Source organism: Asparagus officinalis, chromosome 6, assembly GCF_001876935.1.
Source record: "Asparagus officinalis chromosome 6, Aspof.V1, whole genome shotgun sequence".
Lineage (NCBI taxonomy): Eukaryota > Viridiplantae > Streptophyta > Magnoliopsida > Asparagales > Asparagaceae > Asparagus > Asparagus officinalis.
Window position 1 is genome coordinate 19,581,628 of NC_033799.1, and position 23,137 is coordinate 19,604,764.

Here is a 23,137-nt window from a genome sequence, read left to right on the forward strand (position 1 = left end):
TAGTTACATCTTTGGCAGAACCAAATGTATCTTTCGCCTTAACCCAGTCATCATTCTTTAATTCGAGGCTGCCAAGCATGGAGAGAGCATTAGGGCACTTCTCATCTATCTTAAGAGCATCTCCAATCTGAATCATGCAAAGCATCAGTTCTAAGGAACAAAACATCAAAAAAAGTAATGTTCTCAAAGAACATGTTAAATTTATCACATACCAATGCAATGCTTAACTGAATGTTGTTTCGTGCTTTGGCCATGGTAGCGAGCCGCAAATAAGCATCAATATAGTCTGCATACTGCAGGGAAAACATAAAAAAGTTGTGTTAGTATCCACCAAAAACAACAACATAAATGATAAATTTAAAATCAATTGCAATAAGTGCAAAATATTGATTCTCCATCACCCGAAAAGATCACACTCTGTCATGGTTCTAGTTGCGAAGTATCTATTAACATGATAATTTCTTTTAGCAACATAACCACATAGACTTGCCCCTTGCATGCACATATACATGCACAAACACACACAAACAAGAGGAAAACACACACATAAAAGTGCACAGATGCACACTTGCAAAAACACACATGCACACAGAAGAAAAGGACACATGCATAGGCACACAAAGGAGAGCAAAGAGGAGATGACCTTAAATAAGATAAACCGGTAAAGAATGCTTGCTTTCTCAGTATTATATAATTGTTCAAGCAATCTCGCATAGTTGAACAATGTAGTAACTTTATCCTAAGGCAGCTTCAGAGATGTACCACCTTCTTCAAGTTGTGGAATAGACTCATATCCCTATACTGCATAGAGAAGGTGCTACAATCTATAGTAGAGATGTTTATTTCCCTCATTCAAGAAGGAAACCCAGATTCCTTCCCCCAAAGCGTCTTTAAACGTCTGTTCTGCAAGCTGAAAAAGCCAATAAAAGAAATTAAGAGGAAAACGAATTGCATATAAAACTCTTAAAGGCAGAAACGATTTTAGAAATCAACAAAATCCACCAGATTAAACAAAATGGAAAAGCTTAAAAGTGAAAGAAACTATTTGGAAAAGTTGCATTGCATCACAAACATCGAATTCTCCCTTCTCAAAGTAGAGAACTCCTATACTGTTGAGTAATTCTATTGGTACTTCTTCACCACCTTTCTTTATGAGACTAAGAGCCTGTTGGAATGAAGGAATGAAGAACAAAGGCAGAAAATTGATAAACAATGGCAAAAGCTAAAAAAATAGTTTAGGACAAAGAAAATAAAAGGTGTAAAAAAAAGCTGATCTCGAAGGATTGAAGCTAACCCATCATTCATCCCACTCATCCTGATCCAAGAAACATATAGTGAGAGTAGTACTTCATTCTTTAATATTTTACCATCTCAACAAGTAATTTTTTTAACTAGAAACATATAGTGAGAGTAGTACTTCATTCTTTAATATTTTACCATCTCAACAAGTAATTTTTTTAACCATATGAAGATGAAAGGATCAAATATTTATTCTTTAATATTTTACCATCTCAACAAGTAATTTTTTTAACCATATGAAGATGAAAGGATCAAATATTTAGTAGAAAATTGATTGCATTAAATTTATTGATGTTCGCCTCTAAATTCCTAGCATGAGATTTTCTGTTTAAAGGTTGACATGTAAATAGATTTTGATCTAAGAATATTTCTATGGGTTTACACAGTAAAAGTAAAAAAAATACATGGAGATACCTTTATTGGGAGCCTAAATGATAGAAGCAAAATAGAAGATGTCTGGTGCAATATATAATATTTGGCTTGCTCTCAATAGGTTTTATTTATAACCTATTACGGATCCTAGAATAAGATAAACTATAATCAAATCATGCTATATAAGATTTGCAATTTTCTATCTACCATATTCTCTTCCAAAAGCTCCATGGGTACTTGTACTTTCTATCTTCAAAATGTAGATATTTTTATAAACCTATATCCTAAACATTATAATTATAAGGAAGTGCTTTCTTTTGCGGAAAGAGAGGAAAAAAAATTTATGAGTATATAATCTAAATTAATCCTATATTGCTATTGAAAAAAATAAATTTTAACGTTAAAAAAAACTAGTAAAACTATCTAATGGAAGTGTCATATTCAATATTTGTCAATAAATACACAATTCCAGCACATGACCGACTCACTATTAGGTACTAGATAAAACCAAACACAAAAGTGAATTCTTCTTGACTATCAAGCATGACGCTGAGGAAAGGTTCATACTGTTTTAAATGCATCTAAAGCAGCGCTAGCATCAGATGATATCAACAATTCACCAAGCTCCATAAACGCCTACACCAAAATCTCATCAAAAAATAATGCAGCATTGCTAAAAGATCCAAGGAAAAATAGTTTAAATGACACACTACAAATGTTATTCAAAATAGGGAAGAAGGTTGCAGTTTATGATGTCCCATAACAACAAGAAACAATGTAAATTAGCATCTCATCGTGCTATTGCCACCTTTACATTTTCATCAAAGCTAATACTACAATAGTCATGGGAAAAGAACATAAATGTTGTCAAGCCAAGGTAAGGAGAAGGCAACCCAGGCGAGGGATCTGTTCACAATGACATAAATGGAAAATTCTCAGCTTAACTAGCCCCTATTTACCAAACTCTACACGTACACATGCACAAACACACAGAGGAAAAAAATCAATATAAAAAGAATTGAAACAAAACGATGGTATGCCATGATGGTTGATAATTAACTTCTAGCAAAGAGGCTATAACGAGTTTTGTACGAAAAATGTATTAGATATCCCTTAATCCCTCGGTTTCTCACTTCTTTTCCTCCGGCCATCCCTCTTTTAAATCTATAACCATTTCCAATCTAACCCTCCCATAAATCCTTGTTGTCATTAATAAATACCAAGCAAAATCCTTACGTAAGAATATTTTTGTTTGACACCATAGCCACTTTTTCAATCTCAACTTGTACATGATTTAAAATACTTGACTTCTGATCAAGATTAGCAAGATAGTATTATGACAGAGAGGCTTGAGCTAAGCTAACCTTATATAGTCAAATAAATAGGACACAAAACTGGATGAAGGAAGACAACTCAATATTGTACCTATCTACTACAGAAGTATATGGGCACAAGTCTTTATTTTTATAGTAAGGTATATGCTCATAAGTCATAAAATAGATTGGGTAATAGTCAGTAGGCTCAACATAAATAATGGCATATATATTAGGGAGTAAAATTAAATGCATCAAAGACAAGAACACCATAAAAAAATGACAATTCACTACATCAGTCAGATAGTAGCAACGATATACTATGCCCGCTAAACGTCTCTTCAAATATGAGTTATCTAGTACATCGTACTAGTATGCAAGTAGTTGAGATAATAAAGGAAAAAAGGAAACACTAATATTTTGGTGCTAATATTCAATTAAGTTTAGCATAAACATAGGAAATAACTTCAGATAATGCTGCAAAACTGGCTGGAATTTCAAGAGAAAAACAAGGTGGCATCATTGCTTCTGCACCAAATAGAATACAGTAAGTGGTCTAGCAAGCAACGGAGACTTGACCTCTATGCTTAAATTACCCAGGCATATATTTCGATAAAGAGTAAAACATGATGATTAAAAAATAAAGCGGAGTTCTATTACCAAACAAATTGCTTACCTGAGCATCTCGTGGGTCAATTCGTGCAGCCTTGCGGAAGATTTCCAGGGCCTTCTCATTTTGACCAAGCTGAACATAAATGTGGCCAACAGCCTTTTAAAAGGAAAAAACCAATCAGATTAATAGCCAAACAAAATAATAAATTCAAATTTCAAGAACAGCCTTTTAAAAGGAAAAAACCAATCAGATTAATAGCCAAACAAAATAATAAATTCAAATTTCAAGAACAATCTTTTTTCCTGTCATATTTACCTTCATGCACTCATAATTTTCAGGGAAAACTTCCAACACCTTCTCAAAGCTTGAAAGAGAACTCCTAAAATCTCCTAATTTTAGTTGGACTTGTCCCAAGCCTACTCAAGAGATCAGTGCAGCAAGAATTAACACAATCAATGGATAGGAAAACATCAAATCAAGCATGACTGCTAGATGAAAAAGAAAATGACATGCAGCCATACAACCATTAGAAAACTGACCTCAATATAAATTAAAAAAAATGTTTTTGACTCTTTAACAGACATGTGTATGTTTTCAGCGAAAGTTGTTTCCAATGCAGATTCTATTAAACTTCGATTTGTTTACAAGAAATTACAATGAAAGTAAAAGAAAATACAACTCTCGAGAAAATAACACAGAAATTGTTTATCAACTCCTGCTTTTGTGGGACTTTGCCTGTGCCGGGAACGCTTTAGTTCGTGGACCACCGATTCGTAGATCGTGAGGTTGTTTAGGGATCTCTCCTTCGTTTATCGAAGTAAAGATTTGAAAACGAATATCTTATCAATGTAAGATGTTCGTTCTTCCAAAGATCAAGTCTGAGCTTAGATCTCTAGGATTCACCCAACGTTGTTTACGAAAGATGAAAATTCTCTCTCTCTTCCTCAAAATCACCAAAAGCTCAAGCCTTTTCTGCTCCAATCTGCTCTCTGTCCTTTACTTCGTGTTTAGGGAGGTATTTATAGGGGTAGGAGTGTACCACAGTTGAAACGGGGGCAAAATAACTGACCGAGTGTTTTCTCTTTGGCCGCTGCAGTCTACACTGCCGCGGCTATTGGCGCGGCAGTATAGGCTGCCGCGGCCAAAGAGGCGGTTATCAGCACGTTCCATCGCGCTCAAAACTACTCTCCCACGAACTTTAACCACCTTTTTCGTGGTTTAACCGCTTTTCCACGTCAGCACACGTCTGATGACGTGTAAATTGTTCTCCCATGTTGTTTTGAGTGGTATTTGGATGTCTGCAAGCATTTTTCGACGCCTACAGATACCCCCTCCAAAGTATCTCAGACTCATCATTTTTGAGAGGAGTCTGGGACACTTTGGATATGATAAGCTTTCATTGTAATTTCTCCTGTGCTTTGTTGAGGAAGTTGCGTAGAATGGTCTGCGAATGGTTTCAATTCTTGACTTCTTCGTCTTTTAGCTTATTCAGTGCTTTGTAGAATAGCTAAGATTCCTCCGGTGCTGCGTTTATCGCGTGGCCGTTGTCGAAGTCTTGAATTGGAACTACCATCGAAGAATGGAGAAATAGTTTATACTCATATACTATATTGGAGTGTTCGGGAAATAGTTTAACCTCATATACCCTTTGGGAGGTTCAAGGAGATGCAGTTTATACTCATATACTCATCGGAGTGTTCGGGTGTGTATTTCCAAATACAGCAAGAGATGTATGTGTTCAAACGTCGAAGAATTATCGTGCATGCACAGTGTTTCTGCACGTCAGAGTGAACCATGGTGTGTTAGCTGCCGCGGCAGCTTACACTGTCGCGCTTTAGCGCGGCAACATAGACTGTCGCGCTCGAGCGCGACAGTGTCGAGTGCCGCGCAGCGCCTCGGCCAGTCAGATTATAAATCTGATATTGGGCTTCTTCGGGTCACTTTTCCCCGCCTCTCTGAGTTCGAAACCTCTTCAAAACCCTATAAAGGGATTTTTTTGGCCTTCCCCCTCTTCACCTCTTAGTATTTGGGCGATTCCTCTTTGAACAAGATCTAGGGTTTTTTTTGTTTTCCTTGATCTCAAGCTTTTCCTTCACTCAAACTTGATTCTATTCTCCCCTGGTAAGAACCGTACCCCTATGTCATATTTTAGGGTTTGATTTCGTTCTTTTGTTTGGGATCTCACAAAAAACCCTAATTTTCGATTCTTTAGGTCGATTTCATTATGTCTCCAAAGAAGACTCGTGCTTCGAAAGGGAAATCGGCGACATCAGCACCTGAGGAGGTCGAGGCTGCCATTCCTTCTCTTGGGGGTAAGTTTCTTCCATTTCTCTTTATATGAAATTATTGATTCTGCGCATATAGCCTCGTTTGTCTCCATTGAGAGGCATTCGGGAAGAGTTGACATCCCTCATCGAGGGGATTGATGCTTCAAAACACATATCTTGTTCAATCAAGATATGTACCCCTGCCAAAATTCAATTTTTCATCGAACTAGAGGCTTTTCAACATCGACGACTGTTGTTCAGTTACCGCGGCAGCTCGTGCTGTCGCGCCTGAGCGCGACAGTGTAGGCTGCCGCGGTAACGCACGGCAGCAATCATTGCCGTGTCGGCTAAGTGTGGGGGGTTTTTCTATGTTTAGCCTTTCCATTCAACTGTTTTCCAACTTTTCTCTGCAGTCCCTTTTCCCTCTGTAGCCTTCTCTGATAGAGAAGACCCAGGTCAGAGCGGTATTCTTCATGCCTCCTTCAACGGCGACTTCCTGGTTAGAGAAGCCCGCAAATTTAGTGAGGGTTGTGATGATAGCATCCCTGGATTGATTCGTGAAGGCAATCGTCGCACCTTACGTGCCTTATTGACTGATTCGCCTTTAACTTCGACCCGGGATTCCACAGAACCTTTAAAGAAGATAGATTATTTATTCGGGGATTCAGTTGAGGATCCAGACAATCTTTGCCGCGGGCCTGAAATTTGGTTGAATGAGCACGAAGGTGCTTTTCTATTCCTTCCTCCATTCCCTCGCCAGTGTTCAATTCTGCAATTGAGGAATCTGGCTGTTTCGAGGAAAATGACGTGGCACCTGACAGAAGACCACGAGCGCATTCATTGCGGATTCATTGGTAAAGACATTAGCGCTCCTGGCTCTATCGGTAGGCCTAATATCCATGGTCTTCATCCGGGGATATTTGGACCAGATAGTGGGCCCCAGAACGAACTAATGATAAGGGCTAATACAGTAAAGAATAGGCTCGCTCGGGTTGGCCGGGAACTTCCTATTCCAAATTTCAGATGTTACGGATGGGTTCATTCTCTTCCTGACAAATGGTAGGCTAGGATGACCAACTATGTACTCCTTCGTTGGGATCAGGAGTTAAGGAATTTGTGATTATATGCTCCCATCCGAGCCAGCATGCATGGTCTTCCAGTCAGCGTAGATCACTTTCTTGCCTTGTTCGAATCTTACATTCCGGAGACCAATACCTTTCTTACCAAGTATGGGGAGTTAGGGCTTCCGCTCCACGAAATGATGAAGGTATCCGGACTGCCATTGGGGAATACTCCTTATCAAGAATATTTTCCAAGCAACCGTCAGCTTATGAAGATGAAGAAGGCTATCTCTCCTACTTATGACATCCTCTGGGGATTAACTTGTCACTATCAGATAGCGATAGCCAAGATCGAAGTGAAGAGTAAGAAGGCGGCTCGAGTCAGTTTAAAACAGTTCGCCGACTATTTGTTTCAAAACCTCGAAAGCTCAACCGGTGAAGCTGTCTGTGAGTCACCGATTTTGACCCATTCTGACGTTAATAAGTTAATCACAAAGATTAATGCTCAATCTTACAGAACTGAGTCATCTGAAGGTGGTTTCCTTAGGGGTACCAAATTCAGCACTTTCTTATGGCAAGCCACTAAGAGAATGAAGCCTGCGACTCTTCTTTCTGGTTATCTGGCCATATGGCTAAAGAAATGTGTAGTGCCGTACCAGTCTTCCGAGGCGCTTCCTCTTGATGTTCTTCTTCCCGCTGTGCAATTAGCCGTTGGAGGTAGGTTATCCTTACTCTCCGCTATGATTGCTGACCTCCATAGCTGTTTGCGTAACCTAGCTACCACTTTTACCAAAGTGGGTGCCGAGCCTTCAACTAAGATTCCTTTGTCGAGCGTCGAACTGCCGTACACATATTTAATGGCGTGGCTAGTTCTCCATCGAGCGGACATGATGTCAGCACCCGACGCGTCTGATCCGGAAATTCCTTTGCTGCAGCTTTTAGAAGGATGTAAGTGGCTGTATCCTTCCTGGCAGTGGCCTGACAGGGTGAGGCAATTTAAAAATGCTAAGTGCTGGGAATTTTACAAGTGTTTTCCTCAATTTTCTGGTGCCTATAATGACACGCTCGTTGACGAGGAAATGCCTAAAGCTAACAGGACCTCTCTCGACGTGGGTAGCTTCCATTGGCTCATGAACATTCGCCCAGGCTATAATGTTTTCCGGTCGAAGAACCTTTGCAGGATCGAGCCTTATCTTCCTTGCCGTTTTGCGCGACAATTCAGCTACGATCAACTGTATGTCGGGAATCCCAACAAATGGTTAATAACTTGCGGGAGCCTTATTGATGGAGTACGAGCCTGGTTCTGGAATGTTGCCGGCTGTACCGGAGCTCAATTTAGTCTACCTGTCGCTGAGCCTGGTCTTCATTTAACTTTCCTCTACTGTCGGTGGGTTTTAGCTGCTAACACTCCTCTTGCGAAGAAGAAGATTCATGAACTGGAATCCGAGGCTGTGGTTCGGAGAATTATTAAAAAAGAAAAGGAGCCCGCTACCTCCTCTCGTAAAGGAAAACAAGCATCTGATTCCGAAGAGAGTGACGACTTCGAAACGTCCAGTGAGGAGGATGAGAGTAGAGATGAAGCAGAGGCTGATGTCCCTCTGTCTCCCGTGGCTTACAGGACTCGTCGAGCTTCCTCGCCTAAATCACCCGGTGCTCCTTCAAAAGGTATACAAATGAAGGAAAAGAACATTCCCTTGTCGTCCTCCAATAAGATGACTGTGAGATGGCCTGCTCGGGAGGAAGAGGCAGAAGAAGAGGAAGAAGAGGTTGCCCCGCTTCTTAGCAGGAAGAGATCTCGGCCTATCGCTCCTTCTGAGGTTCAACCTCGGCCAGCTCAAGGAACCGAACTGCGTACCAAGTTTAGACATGAGAGCTCTGAGGTTCCTCGAGATTCTCGTGCCTCGAAGAGAATTAAGAAGACGGCTCGTTGCCTGAAGAAGAGTTTACTCAGGATCTTCCGATTGATCAAGGGGGTAAGATCTCATTCTTATTTCTTTTTCATTATTTCATCTTTGAATATCGCATCTTATTTGTTCTTTTGCCATTGTAGCTGAGCCAGAAGAGGAAGGGGAAATTGTGCCCGAGCCTTCTTCTCCAGGTTTAATGGATGTTGATGAATCCAGCTTCACTGAACAAGTACACAAGGCCATGGATGAAGAACCCCTTGACATGGACACCACCCCTCCTCCGGCTACTACATCGACTTTGCCAATTGCCGACACAGGTACAGATGTTTTCTCATTTGGGGGGCATTTCCGGAAGATAAGTGAATCGGAATGTGTTCCTCTCCTACTAACTTGTGCGCTTTATCTTCTTTTAGTTAAACTAAAGGATGTGAGTGCGGGTAGTAGCGCTGCTGACCCCGCAACTTTTGTTGAAGGTAATCTCACTTTATTTGCTTTGATTCTTTCATATTTCTTGGATATACACTGACGGATTCTTCTGCTTAATAGACATCCCTGTCAATGAATTGAAAGACACAGAACTTACCCATGATATGGGTATCGGAGATTTCGATGAGCGAGACTTCGATCTTGACATTTCTGAAGATGTACACCAGGAGATCTCCGATATACTATCAACTCCGGTTCCATCCGCTACTGCAGGACCAACTACTCGAGTTGATTCAGCTGAAGTTGGTGCATCAAAAGGTATACCCTTTTAGACTCCAGTTTTCAACTGTACTTTCATCTCTTATTGTTCTTGGATGACTGAAATAAGAATTTTAGACGTAGGACCAACAAACGAAGTTGATGCGTCTACCGTCATTGGTGAATGTGATCAACCTGAAGGTCTGGGTTTCTTACTTTTGGCAAGTCCCCCAGCTGAAGTTGAACCACCAGTCACTGCTCCTCCGACTTCCGCTATTGTCGAAGCTGAACCTGTTGTGCCTTCTGCTCCGACTCCAGTGGATCATGAAGTAGGAGGGTCGAAGGCTACAGTGGAAGAACAACCCCCTGCCACTTTGGCTCAACTTGGTACGTTTTGTCTAATTGTGCTTCGAAGTTGGATTAATACTTGCAGGGTGTTTATTCATCTTTTTCTTATTTATAGAACTTGTTCCTCAAGAGTTTCTCGATCTGGGTCTAAAGCCATCGGGGGTTTCAGGTGAACAATCGTCTGGAGTAGTGACTCAACCGACGAGCGTTATTCCTAAACAGATCCCTGTTGTTATAGAATCTGCTATGACCTCAACAAGCCAAGGTAATTCGGTTGTGAAGTCCTCCAGCGAGCGTACATATTTTTGTACTTACTTTATTTGTTCTCCTTGCAGCTATTTCTTCATCATTGTCCGAGCGTATTCAAGCTTTATTGGTAGATGAAGATCCGGACAAAGCTGCCCTCTATGTTGACGTCCAAAGCTTCGTTCTTTTCTTAAACGCCATGGTCGATCGAATTCTTCTTAAAGGTTCACCATTTGAACTTTTCAGGAAGTCTCTCGATCGCCATGTATCAGGAATTAAAGAACAGGGGTGCGCCGAATTGTCTAACTCCATTGAAGCTTATTTGGTCGATCTTAAACAACACATTGAACAGTTGCAGAACTTTCGAGCTAATGGCGCACCTTCTTACATCGCTTCCCAAATGGACCTGAGGCTACAAGCATGGCGTGATTCTCAAAAATCTGCTGAATCCGAACTTCAAATACTGAAGACTCGCATTGATCAACTCCGGGTAAGCGCCGCCAAGAAGACACAAATCAAGGCAGATCTGTATCGTGACTTGGAATCGCATCGGGCAGAGGTAACCGAATTAGAAAAGAAACTTGCTGAAGCTAGGGAGGCTTGTGAAGTTTTAGAGTCTGATCTAGCGGAAGTAACTCAGGCTGAGGTGAATACATTCCGGCAGCTGAATCTTCAGGACAAGATTTTTGCTGACAAGGAACAAGAGGTTGCCAGAATTCAAAGCATCGATGAAAGGAAATTTAAAGCCAACCTGATACCTGAGCTCGAACTGGCTTATGCGACAAAGCTTTCTAAATTAGAAGATGAACTCTGTCATTACAAATTATTGTAATTTTGAAAACATACATTTTTTTATGCTGTTTTGCTTGAACTCTTTTGGTTAATACAGTGAACTTTCTTGTTTATTGAGATTTTATTATGATTACTCATTCTTGTTTAGACTAAATAACCATAATACTTATAGGATTTTTGGCAAATCTTCAGCCATCAACGGATTTGATATGCCTTTACCGATTACCGTTTGAATCGGGCTAGTATGTGAATTATCTAAGTCCGTTTCACATATAACGTTGCGCTAAAAGAATTAAACTCTTTTAGACTTTGAACTATCATATTGAATATGTAGGCTACATGTGTTAGATGTAGGCTTATCTCTAATAAGGGATAGAGATAACTTCCCCCATGTGTGAACGACATGAATTTTGGAATGAGAGTAGGTTATATTTCTTATGCAGGAAAATAAACCCAGAATTGGAGAGAAAAAGAATTACATATTCCGTTTCTCAATCTCTTGTTTGTTGGTAGAGATAAACCCAGAATCGGAGAGGAAGAATTTTATATTCTATCTCCTGGTCTCTTGTTTGTTGGTAGAGATAAACCCGGAATCGGAGAAGAAGAATTTTATATTCTATCTCCTGGTCTCTTGTTTGTTGGTAGAGATAAACCCGGAATCGGAGAGGAAGAATTTTATATTCTATCTCCTGATGAGAAGGAAACTCGAAGTGGAATCTCCACTTAGAGAATCTGGATTGGTTTGAATAATCCTAACTGTCATAAGGTTTGATTACTCAATTCGAAAGTGGACCTTTTGTTCGCAAAACGAATCGAAAGGGGATTTTGGCTGTGGTCCTAACTGTAGTAAGGTTTGACCAAGTGGGAGTTTTGAGACGATCCTAACTGTGGGAAGGTTTGATCGTTTGGTTTGTGGACCTCTCGTTCATTGAAGGAATCGAGAGGGGATTTTGGTTTTGGTTCTAACTGTTTAAAGGTTTGACCAAATAAAAAGTGGGAGTGATGCACAAATAACGATGGGAATGTTAATTTGTACACAAAACCTGATGGGAATTTTTGGGGTCAAGCTATAGGAACTTAACACAATGGGGGTTTGAATGGTTTTAATCCATGATGGATTCCAGTGGACTTCTCGTCGATCGATTTGATCGGTGAGGGATTTTGTGAGGAAAGATCAATTGTTTACAAGTTTAAATCTCATCTCAACAAAAGTTGTAAAAGAACTTTATGATAATCAAACAATGAATCATTCAAATGACCAGTTTCTCATTTAAAACAGTGAACTGATCTCGGGTTATCCCGAAATATCCTATATAGGATTCTCTAGGAACTTCCCGCTTTACATAGGTTATCCTGAATATATTACGGATAATATTTTTTCAGGAACTTCCCATTTATTGGCATCATTAACTTGCTGCCATCCTGGGTAATTAGGCGATAAGAACCATTTGAATAGACTGTTTCTATCACAAACGGTCCTTCCCATTTTGGTTCGAATTTTCCTTTCTTCTTGGGGTTGAGGATCATAGGCCGTCTTTCAGCTAGGACCAGATCTCCTTCTTTAAAACTCCGTTGTCGAACCTTTTTGTCGAAGTCTCGGGAAATTCTGGCTTGGTAGAACTCAATGTGCTGTTGAGCTTCTAACCGCTTTTCATCGAGCATCTCGAGCTCTTCGAGACGTTTTTGATGTTGCTCCTCGGTTGTCATCTGGGTTGCGAGAGCGATTCGAAGAGATGGAATTTGTATTTCCAATGGAAGAACGGCTTCACATCCGTATACCAAAGAATATGGGGTCGCTCCCGTTAGAGTACGTACTGTGGTACGATAGGCCCATAGAGCTGCGCCAAGCTTGTCATCCCAATCTCGTTTATTGGTTTTCACGAGTTTTGACAAGAGCTTGATGATTGTCTTATTGAAGGCTTCAGCCAATCCATTTGCTGTGGGATTGTAAGCTGTCGACGAAATGTCCTGAATTCTGAACTTCTCGCAAAACCTAATGAAGGCGTTGCTGATGAATTGAGGACCATTGTCATGTACGATTCGTCTTGGGACACCATGCCAGTAAATGATATGGTGTTTAATGAATGCGATGACGTTACTCGTTTTAACTTCTCTAAGCGGAATCGCTTCAGCCCATTTGGAGAAGTAATCGGTGATTGCTAGGATGAACCGATCACCTTTAACTGACGGGGGATTTATAGGACCAACAATATCCATTCCCCAAGTCTCAAACGGCCATGACGTTGCTGACGGGTGTAGATACTCGGGGGGCTGGTGCATATAATTCGCGTGTAATTGACATGCTTGGCATCGTCGGGCATACTCAGCTGCATCTTTTATCATAGTTGGCCAATAATTCCCAATTCTTCTAAGTCGGTCGCATAGTTTAGGACCGGGTTGATGTGCACCACATGTCCCCTCATGCGCCTCTTTGAGTGTTTGTTCTGCTTCCTTATCGGATAGGCAATGGAGTAATAGACCATCGTACGACCGTCGGTACAACATTTGTGATTCAGCGTTGTAGTAAAATCTTGGTGCTCTCTGCCGAATCGAATCCCTTTCTTTCACGTCTTCAGGTAAGATACCGTGTAGGACATAATCAATAATAGGGAAACGCCAATCTCGAACTTCGGGTTCAACTCTTGTTGAACATGCTTCTTTGGCAACCGAATCGTAGATAGGAACAATAAGTTGGTGAGTTCTCACTGTAATCAATTGTTCTGTCTCGGGAGGCTGAGCCAGAGATACTGACAATGCCGCCAATGCGTCTGCGTATGTGTTTTGGAGACGTGGAACGTACTCGATGAAAAATTCTTCAAACGAGCTTGCCATCTCAATGGCCACCTGGTGGTATGGAATCAGGTCTTGATTTCTGACTTCATACTCTCCTCGAATTTGATTGACTACCAATTGAGAATCTCCAAAGGCTTCAAGGTATTCGACCCCCAGCTCTTTGGCAAAGTTGAGTCCAATTATCAATGCATTGTACTCGGCTACGTTATTAGAGCATGGTTCGGTCAATGAGTATGCTCTAGGTAAGACATGTTTTCCCGGGGAAACTAAAACGACCCCCACTCCTGAGGAGATTTTAGAACATCCGGGTGCACTCGCCACGTTGGTTGATCGGGAAGCCCCATCGAAGTACAATTGCCACACTTGTTGATGTGAGGTGATATTAACTTTGTGAGTTTCATCTGGCAGATCGTCGTACAATTCGACTACATCCTTCGTAGGGTTTTCCGCCAGAAGATCGCAAATTGCTCGTCCTTTAACTGATTTCTGCTGTTTGAAATACAAGTCATATTGCGATAAGAGCAGAGCCCATATGGCTAAACGCCAATTCATGGAAGCCGGTTGGGTCATGAACACTCGGATGGGATTTATGTTGGAAATGACATAAATTGTCTGTCCAACTAAATAATGTCGCATCTTCTGAATCGCGAATACCAAGGCGAGGCATTCTTTCTCAATCATCGGATAACGAGACTCAGCTCCTACCAATGTGCAACTAAGATAATACACCGCTTGTTCGTGACCGTTATCGTCGTCTTGTGCGAGTAATGCACTTAACGAATGGCTCGTCGCTTTGACATAAATCAAAAACGGTCTGCCCGATTTCGGTGCAACGAGAATAGGTGGATTCGCCAGATATTTCTTAATATCCTCGAATGCCTTCTGGCATGCTTCATCCTAAACGAACGACACGTCTTTCTTCGCGAGTTTAGAGAATGGTTGACATTTTCCAGACAGATTTGATATAAACCGACGGATGTATGCCAATCGACCTTGCAACCCCCTGAGTTCTTTAAGATTCCTCGGTGGTTATAGCTCATGTATCGCCTTCACCTTATCGGGATCAATATGAATACCTTTTGTAGTGATGACGAACCCAAGAAACTTACCGCTCGACATTCCAAGGAAGGATTTAGTCGGGTTCATTTTCAGCTGATGAGTTCTCATAAGCTCGAACATTGTCTTCAGATCGTTAATGTGGTCGCTTTTATCATGACTTTTAACAACCAGGTCATCGACGTAGCATTCGACAGTCTTCCGAAGGTGCTCTTGAAAGATCTTTGTCATTGCTCGTTGGTATGTAGCACCGGCATTCTTCAAACCGAACGGCATAACAGTATAACAAAAGACACCAAGAGGCGTTCTGAATGCTGTATGCTTTTCATCGTCCGGGTGCATCTTGATTTGATTATACCCAGAAAATCCATCCATGAATGATATTCTCTCGAACTCGCATGTGTTGTCAATGATGACGTCCGTAATCGGTAGAGGAAAGTCGTCTTTAGGGCAAGCCGTATTCAGATCTCTGAAGTCAATACAGATTCTGATTTTTCCGTTCTTTTTAAGGACTGGAACGATATTGGCCAACCATTCAGGATGTTGTTCTTCTCTGACAAAACCCGAATCAATCAACTTCTTGACTTCAGCTTCTATTGCCTCCATAATTTGCGGACGAAACCGTCTTTGTTGTTGTTTGACAGGTTTAACATCTGGTTTAATGTTAAGGCTGTGCATTGCCACATTTGGATCGAGTCCTGGCATATCTTCGTAGTTCCAAGCGAAAACGTCGATATACTCTCTAATGAGGGCGATTAGTTCCTCTTTCTCGTCCGGTGGAAGATCACCACTAATAAATATAGGTTTCGGATTACTTTCGTCACCCATATTAACTTGATCTACTTTATCCTCAGTAGGAGGTTCTCTTTGCTCGAATCGATCGCCATATTGGATGTTCATGTAATGCATCCATGGATCTTCCCAAATAGGCAACTGATCGTCTTCTTCGGTCGTGGAAGGATCAACCGTCGCCATATTCGACATTAGGGCTTTGAATCTCTCTCCAATGCTCACGTCGGAGTCCCAAGTTGAAGCATCGGATGAATGCCCACTTTTATGTATCAATTGGCTGATGATTTGCTGGCCATCTTCGCCATCAGATGATGAAGCATAACCTAGACCTCTGCTATGACTATAATAATTATCTGGTTTTCCTTTTGGTACGTAGGCGGGACGGGGTGGAACCCTGACGCCTTGACCAAAATAAAGACCTTCACCGAGCGAGAGGTCATAACCTTGGTTCGTCATATAATCATTCGCTTGTGAACTGTACTGAGAGAAGTATCGCTCGGGTTTTTCTTCGTCTGAATTACTATCTAAGAAATGATCTGGAGTAGGGGATGGTTCCCCTTTTCCAAAGACTATCTCTTTTTCACCCCCTGTCTTTGCGGGTAAGATCACAGTTGTTCCGCATGAATCTTGGAGGTGTTTCGTCGTCGTATAGGACGAACGAAGTGGCATATGTAGATTAGGGTTGTTATACAATTCCTGCATTACATCATCAAGATAACTTGAGTACTCTAAGTCACCATTTATTATTTCATCGGCAAGCTGCCAGTTACAACTTTCGTCCGACGATTCATCACCGTCAAGATCGATTACAAGAGGTTCAATGTCATTTAGTACAAGACCTTCACTATAATCGAACCCGGCTTCAGTATCAGCTTCTTCTCCGCTGTCCGTACCATGGGCCGATGGTTCAGTATCGGACTCAACACCATAAAGAAGGGAGTCAGTAAAGTAATTTTCTAACCCCTTGAATGGTTGCTTATCCGCGACCACCGTCTTGACCTCCTCATTAGTGTCGACATATTTCAAACACTGATGGAGGGTGGAGGGAACTATAAGATTACCGTGGATCCATGGGCGACCCAACAGTAAGTTATAAGAAGTCTCCGCATCGATCACATAGCAGGTGACTTCAGACTTCAAATCTCCAAGCTGACACTTCACCCGGATTTTTCCTAACGGTCTTGACCCGCTGGTATTGAACCCATAGATAACCATTCCTATGGAGGCTAACTTGCTGGCGGGAATTCCGAGGTGGTACATCAACCGAAGTGGCATGATGCTAACAGCGGAACCCGGATCGACTTGAATCCGGTTGACAACGCTCGAACCGATATATCCAGTAAAATATAACGGTCTATCATGCTTTGAATTCCTAACTTGCATATCTTCTTTTGTGAAAGCAATGCAAGGAAATTTGGTGGCTGCCAGATTGCAATGCTGCACTGATGACTCTGGCTTTTCAGGAGTTGGCTTGATTTGAGTGAGGAATACCTCAGAATCAGCCAAAGCTTCTTGTAAAGCTTCTCTGGTTTCTTTCGAGAGGCACAACAACTCGTATAGCGTGATCCTTGCTAGGATATTAGCTAACTGAGCCATGACGTCGAAACGGTATGGAGCGTTTGAGCTTTCCGGTTTGTCTCGTCCAATCGGTCGACTTAAACGAGACTGCTTCGGAATTTGAACCTCCTTGTGTTGGGGTTCCTTCTCTTTTTGCTTAGCCGGTTGTTGCGGCTTTTCAGCAGCTACTGGAGGAGTTGCAACTACCCCCAGCTCCTTCAGAGTTTTAGCATTTGGGTTAGAGATCTCAGGATATTTATAATGGTATTCATTCCCACCCCTTGTAGCGAAAACTTCCTGTTCTTCATCGGAAAGTGGTAAAGCTGCTATTTCCTCATCGTTCTTCTCAGGAATCGCCGAGGCTCCATAACAGGACTTCTCTTTTCCCTTGCCTTTTGACTTCTTCTTCGACGTGGATGTTGTCCACTGTTCATCTTCAAGCAAATCCGGATGAACCCAAAGGATTTCGCCGTTGGGGGTTGTGTGAGATACAAGCCCCTTCTGGCACTGTCAATGAGGGTCATCGTTGATGGTTTGCACCTTGACCTTTGATACTGGCTCGGCTTGAAACCAGGACAAAGGAACCGATCCGAAGCTGATAGACACCGCATTCACACCTACTTTCTTCTCCTTCGGCTTCGGTGTCACGATGCCAACATCGATTAAGGTTTGTATTTTGTCTTTTAAGACATAACACGTCTTAGTCGGATGGTGGACCCTTCTGTGATATGCACAGTATTTCGGGTCATTAATCTTCGTTGCTTCTTCCTGGTTTGTAACCGGTGGAAGCTTGATCTTGTTATTCTCTAACAGATATTTGAAGATGACTGGAACTTCATCATCTTTAAAAGAGTATTCCTTCGGAAACCTGGGCTCTGAAGTCTTGGGTTGCCTCGGAGGCTGTTGATTCTGATTTGGTGCCAACTGGAAGGATGACTGTTGTGGTTGTTGTTGTGGCGGCTGTTGTGACGTTTGATGTGCGTCCACAGCGGCTACGGATCCTCTTCCTCTGCCTCGAGGATTAAAGTTCTGCTTTTGATTATTAGCTGGTGGCAAACCTCTCTCCAAATTCTTTCTTTTGAGAAAACGTTCAGCTTGCTCTCCTCTCATCTTCAATTCTTTCCAAGTTTTAGAGGGAACAACCCCCATTACCTCTAATACATCCAAAGACAGGTTATTATGACACGTTTGCAGAATAAATTCCTCTGTGAGTGGATCTCTGTAGTTCACCGCTTTGTCCCGGAATCGTTTGACAAAGACATCGACCGATTCCCCATCCTTCTGCTTCTCATCCAACAACGTGCCAATTGAGACCTCTGTGTCATCGTCAAAGAAATTGGTGAGGAATAATTCTTCCATATCCTCCCAGCTAGTGATACTCCCGGGCTTAAGGCATCGGTACCAATCGAAGGCAGGCCCGCGAAGGGTTCCTACGAATAACCGGACCATCAGGGCTTCGTTCTCGGATATTGCGCCGAGATGCGACTTGAAATAGATCAAGTACTGAGTTGGTGAACCCCTGCCATCAAAAGGAGTAAAGTTAATCAAATTAAATTTCTGGGGATAAGGAATCAGGTCCCACTCCCTCGGTTACGGGTATGGAATGCCCGTTTTCTTCACTTCTTGAGCCGTCATTAGAGTGTTGACTTTGCTCTCGAGATCATGCATCTTTTTATCCTCTTCCTCGCTTTTCTTCAAGTAGATCTGTGGAGGTTGAGTAGATGATTTGGTCGGACCGCTTCCGGAGTTGTCTTTATCTGGAGGAGGAACGTCAAAGATAGTCTCATCCTCTTCATTACGCCGGCTGGATTTCGCTTTTTGGCTTGACTCCGGTTGGTGTTGCTGAACCTGCAAATCTCGCATTTGCTACATAGTCAACTCCATCTTGGTCTTGAATTCAGCTCTGATTTCTTCACGTTGTTTAGCCAACGCTTCCTGTAGCATGTGAGCCAGTTGATCCGGCGTGATTGCGAATGATTCTGTGACCTGCCCAACACTGGACGCGGTATCATCCGATGCAATGGCAGAACAAGTATCTGATATTTCTTCATCTGAAGATAGCCCCTCGTGCATTTTCTTGTAATCTCGACGTAGGTTGGCTCTTCTTTGTAGCCGTGACATCCTTTGAGAAAGACCCCGCTCAACTCTCCCTCCCGGAGAGAAATCAGGGTCGGGGTTAACTAACTGTTTCTTTCCTTTGTTGGTCATGTTGATAGTGACCTCAGGGAATTCATCTCGTCGGTTTACAGGTTTTTTCTTGTTGAAACGTCTCATTTTGGGTCTTGACGCTTCATTGGACAATCTTTGAAACACGGAGACTCTTGTTGAATCATTCTTAGAGCATCCGCATTCTGTCAACACTGCTTTAATGAGTCTCTCGCAAGCGCAATGAGACTCGTTTTCTTGGGCACTCCTTTTTCTTGAGTCATTCTTCTGATAGTACAGCTCATCGTTATTATGATTTGAGCAACCTATCATTTCCCTTTGAACTTTATTAACATGCACAGGACGACTGGTCGTCGCCTCTGGACGATCCAAAGTTGAATTTCTAAATCCACCCCCTTGCGGGTATGGAATTTTCAGAGGTCCTAAACGAGAGTGAACTAGTATTCTCTCATTTCGGACTGGTGTAGTTCTGACAGGAGGGTGTTTACGACCCCCTGTGTATGAAACCACTATGGGTTTATTTACAGTATCTGATTGTTCTTTGATTGGGGCTTTGCCTCGATCATTAACCGAAGGTCCGAGGCGATCCGCCATTGTTATCTTAAACTTGGACAAATCTGGGCTAACCCAGGGTTTCACCGACGACGCAGTAGATGGGCCCGGAACAGATGCTTGCGGCATCTTTGGCATCCAAACTCTACGGTTCTTCGGTGGCTTCTCAGACACCGTCTCCTTCTTGGTTCCTTGCGCTTGCTGACGAAGAGCGCGAGCACGGGCAGCCTTCGCCTGACGTTTTTGTATCCGTTCCTTAAGAGTTGAACGGGCCCTTTTGACGAGAGTCCACTCCTCCGTCGTGAGTTGTGCAGAAATATGATTATCTTGCCGTTGAGGCAACTGAGTCATTTTCTGTTTCCTTGACTCTAGGTCCGCATAGTAATGGACCCCGTCGGTTTGTTGCATGGCCTTAGCCAGTTGTCAAGCACGGCGCTGGCGCTGTCTCTGACGAGCTCTCTTCGTCAGCACCGGTGAGCCATTCATCAGCGACTCCTTAATGGGTACGGAGTCACTTGGAGCAGAAACGTTACAGGCAGATTCCTTAGCAACGATCGGGCAAGAATCTTTGCCTGCGGCCTCCGTTGGAATTGCAGACTTGAAAGTTTTCGAAATCTTCCTATATTTACGAGACGAGGAAGATTTCGCGGATGAGGACGACAAGTACTCCTCAAACTTCGCCTGATCGAATTCGTATTCGATCTCTTCATTGACAACGATCTTGATCGGTTGCGACACCGCGGCCTCGGCAGCGAGGCCGCTGGCTCCCACTGTGGTCGCCAGTTTGTTTTCAGCGAAAGTTGTTTCCATTGCAGATTCCATTAAACTTCAATTTGTTTACAAGAAATTACAATGAAAGTAAAAGAAAATACAACTCTCGAGAAAATAACACAAAAATTGTTTATCAACTCCTGCTTTTGTGGGACTTTGCCTGTGCCGGGAACGCTTTAGTTCGTGGACCACCGATTCGTAGATCGTGAGGTTGTTTAGGGATCTCTCCTTCGTTTATTGAAGTAAAGATTTAAAAACGAATATCTTATCAATGTAAGATGTTCGTTCTTCCAAAGATCAAGTCTGAGCTTAGATCTCTAGGATTCACCCAACGTTGTTTACGAAAGATGAAAATTCTCTCTCTCTTCCTCAAAATCACCGAAAGCTCAAGCCTTTTCTGCTCCAATCTGCTCTCTGTCCTTTACTTCGTGTTTAGGGAGGTATTTACAAGGGTAGGAGTGTACCACAGTTGAAACGGGGGCAAAATAACTGACCGAGTGTTTTCTCTTTGGCCGATGCAGTCTACACTGCCGCGGCTATTGGCGCGGCATTCTCCCACGACTTTTAACCACTTTTTTCGTGGTTTAACTGTTTGTCCACGTCAGTACACTTTCTATTTCTGATATGCTGCCACGTAGGCCTCAAAAAATCACCATATAACTGCCTTGTAACCGCCACAACACTCCTTTAACATAGCCGCGGCACCCTAGGTTGCAGCGTCTAAGCCGCGACACAACAGGCTGTCGTGCCTTAGCCGCGGCACTATGTGCTGTCGCACCTAAGCCGCGACACGACAGGCTGCCGCGCCTTAGCCGCGGCACTATGTGGTGTCGCGCCTTAGCTGCGACGCCATGGGCTGCCGCGCCACCTAGTGTCGCCTGATGACGTGTAAATTGTTCTCCCATTTTGTTTTGAGTGGTATTTGGATGTCTGCAAGCATTTTTCGACGCCTACAGTGTAAAGCCCATATTTTCAATCGTTTGTATATATTTATATAAAAAGCTACGCCTTTCTACAGATCAAGGCATCTGCTATCTGTGAAATACATGAACTACAGAGATATTATGCACACACAGTATGCTCGCTAGAAATATAGTGGTGTGCAATTGACAAATTCTCAGAGATATTCCTACAGATGTTAAATGATTTCTGTAAGAGGTAAATCAGCAGCATAATTCATGTTCTTCTAAATGTGCAGGCTTAATGCAAGTAGTTTCCAAGGATGTGCCAGCTATTTCGATGATTGCCCTAAAACACAAATCTGCAGAGCTTTAACCTCATTATCATGTAACCGCACTGCAGTAAGGGTAACAAGCATAACAGAGCTTTCTCAAAATCATGAAAGCATGATGAAGCAGAGGATAGGCTTAAGAACACATACCATAAAATAGCAACACAAAGTCTTGTGGCCTATTAATTTCTTTGACAGACGCCATGTAGTAACGGCCAGCTTTCTCGAAATCACCCTACACTTGTAATAGATATGGTAAAGGCGATCAATAGTAAAATGAAAATAATAAAATATCACACCTGAAGATGCATAATCAATATTCAACATTCAATGTTTTTCACCCTGTAGTATGAATATGATTTTGTCAAGCCATGGTTGCTTGTACCTAGAGCAGTCACCGTTAACTGTTCAACCAAAAATGCTGTCCAGTAAAGAAAAAGTGTTGCTAAATGATTTAACGCCATTGAACAATAAGGGTATATTTCAAAAGCCCTTTGCATTTTCTCCATTCCATTGCGAATTCCATAAGCTACAAAAAAAACGATGCGAAGGTGATCAAGATATGTTGAGCCGAACTCCTCAGAAGAACCAAAACCAAGAGAGAAGATGCACTCCAACATAAGATATATGATATCATTCACTCATTAATTTAACATTGCACATTCATGTTACCTTCATTTGTTTGCAAATCCATGATTCCGAGAGCTACTAGAGCCTCAACACTTTCTGGATCTAACTACACAACGTAAATCATAGGGGGGGAAATCAGAAACACATAAAGGTATGTCAAAATAAACATATGCATATGGGACCACATAATGAACTTGCCTGTAGGACTCAGTGAAAGGCCTGTCGAGCTTTCTCTGACTGACCTAGTCTGTAGCGACATAGAGCTATACCAAGTCTCACAGCTCCAGGACAATTAGGATGCACTTGCAATGCCCTCTACTAAAAGTTTTTAAAACAAGTGAACAGAGTGGTCTACTTACAAATTGAAGTTAAATTCTTGATATTATTTTGAAATTTAAAAAGAGAAATAAAGTCAGAACATGAGAAAAGAAACAAACCTTAAATAACTTCAAAGAGTTTTTATATGAGTCTATAGCTTTATACTGCTCTTGGCTTTCTCCCTTGTTAAACTCAACACAAGCCTGAAAGAGAAATTCTGACCCAAACTACAGGCATAAAATTCCTAATATACAGCTTCACCAACGAACAAAAACCAAATGCTGAGATTCAAAAAGAGATTTAGGAAAAAGAGCACACGAATGTAAAACTACATCAGTAAGACTCATTATGCAATATTAGCCAAGCATA

General features: G+C 42.0%; 1 pseudogene; it reads right to left on the minus strand.

Moving 5' to 3' along the window:
* The window catches only part of LOC109845849, an 82,249-nt pseudogene extending 59,134 nt beyond the window's left edge, over positions 1–23,115 (minus strand).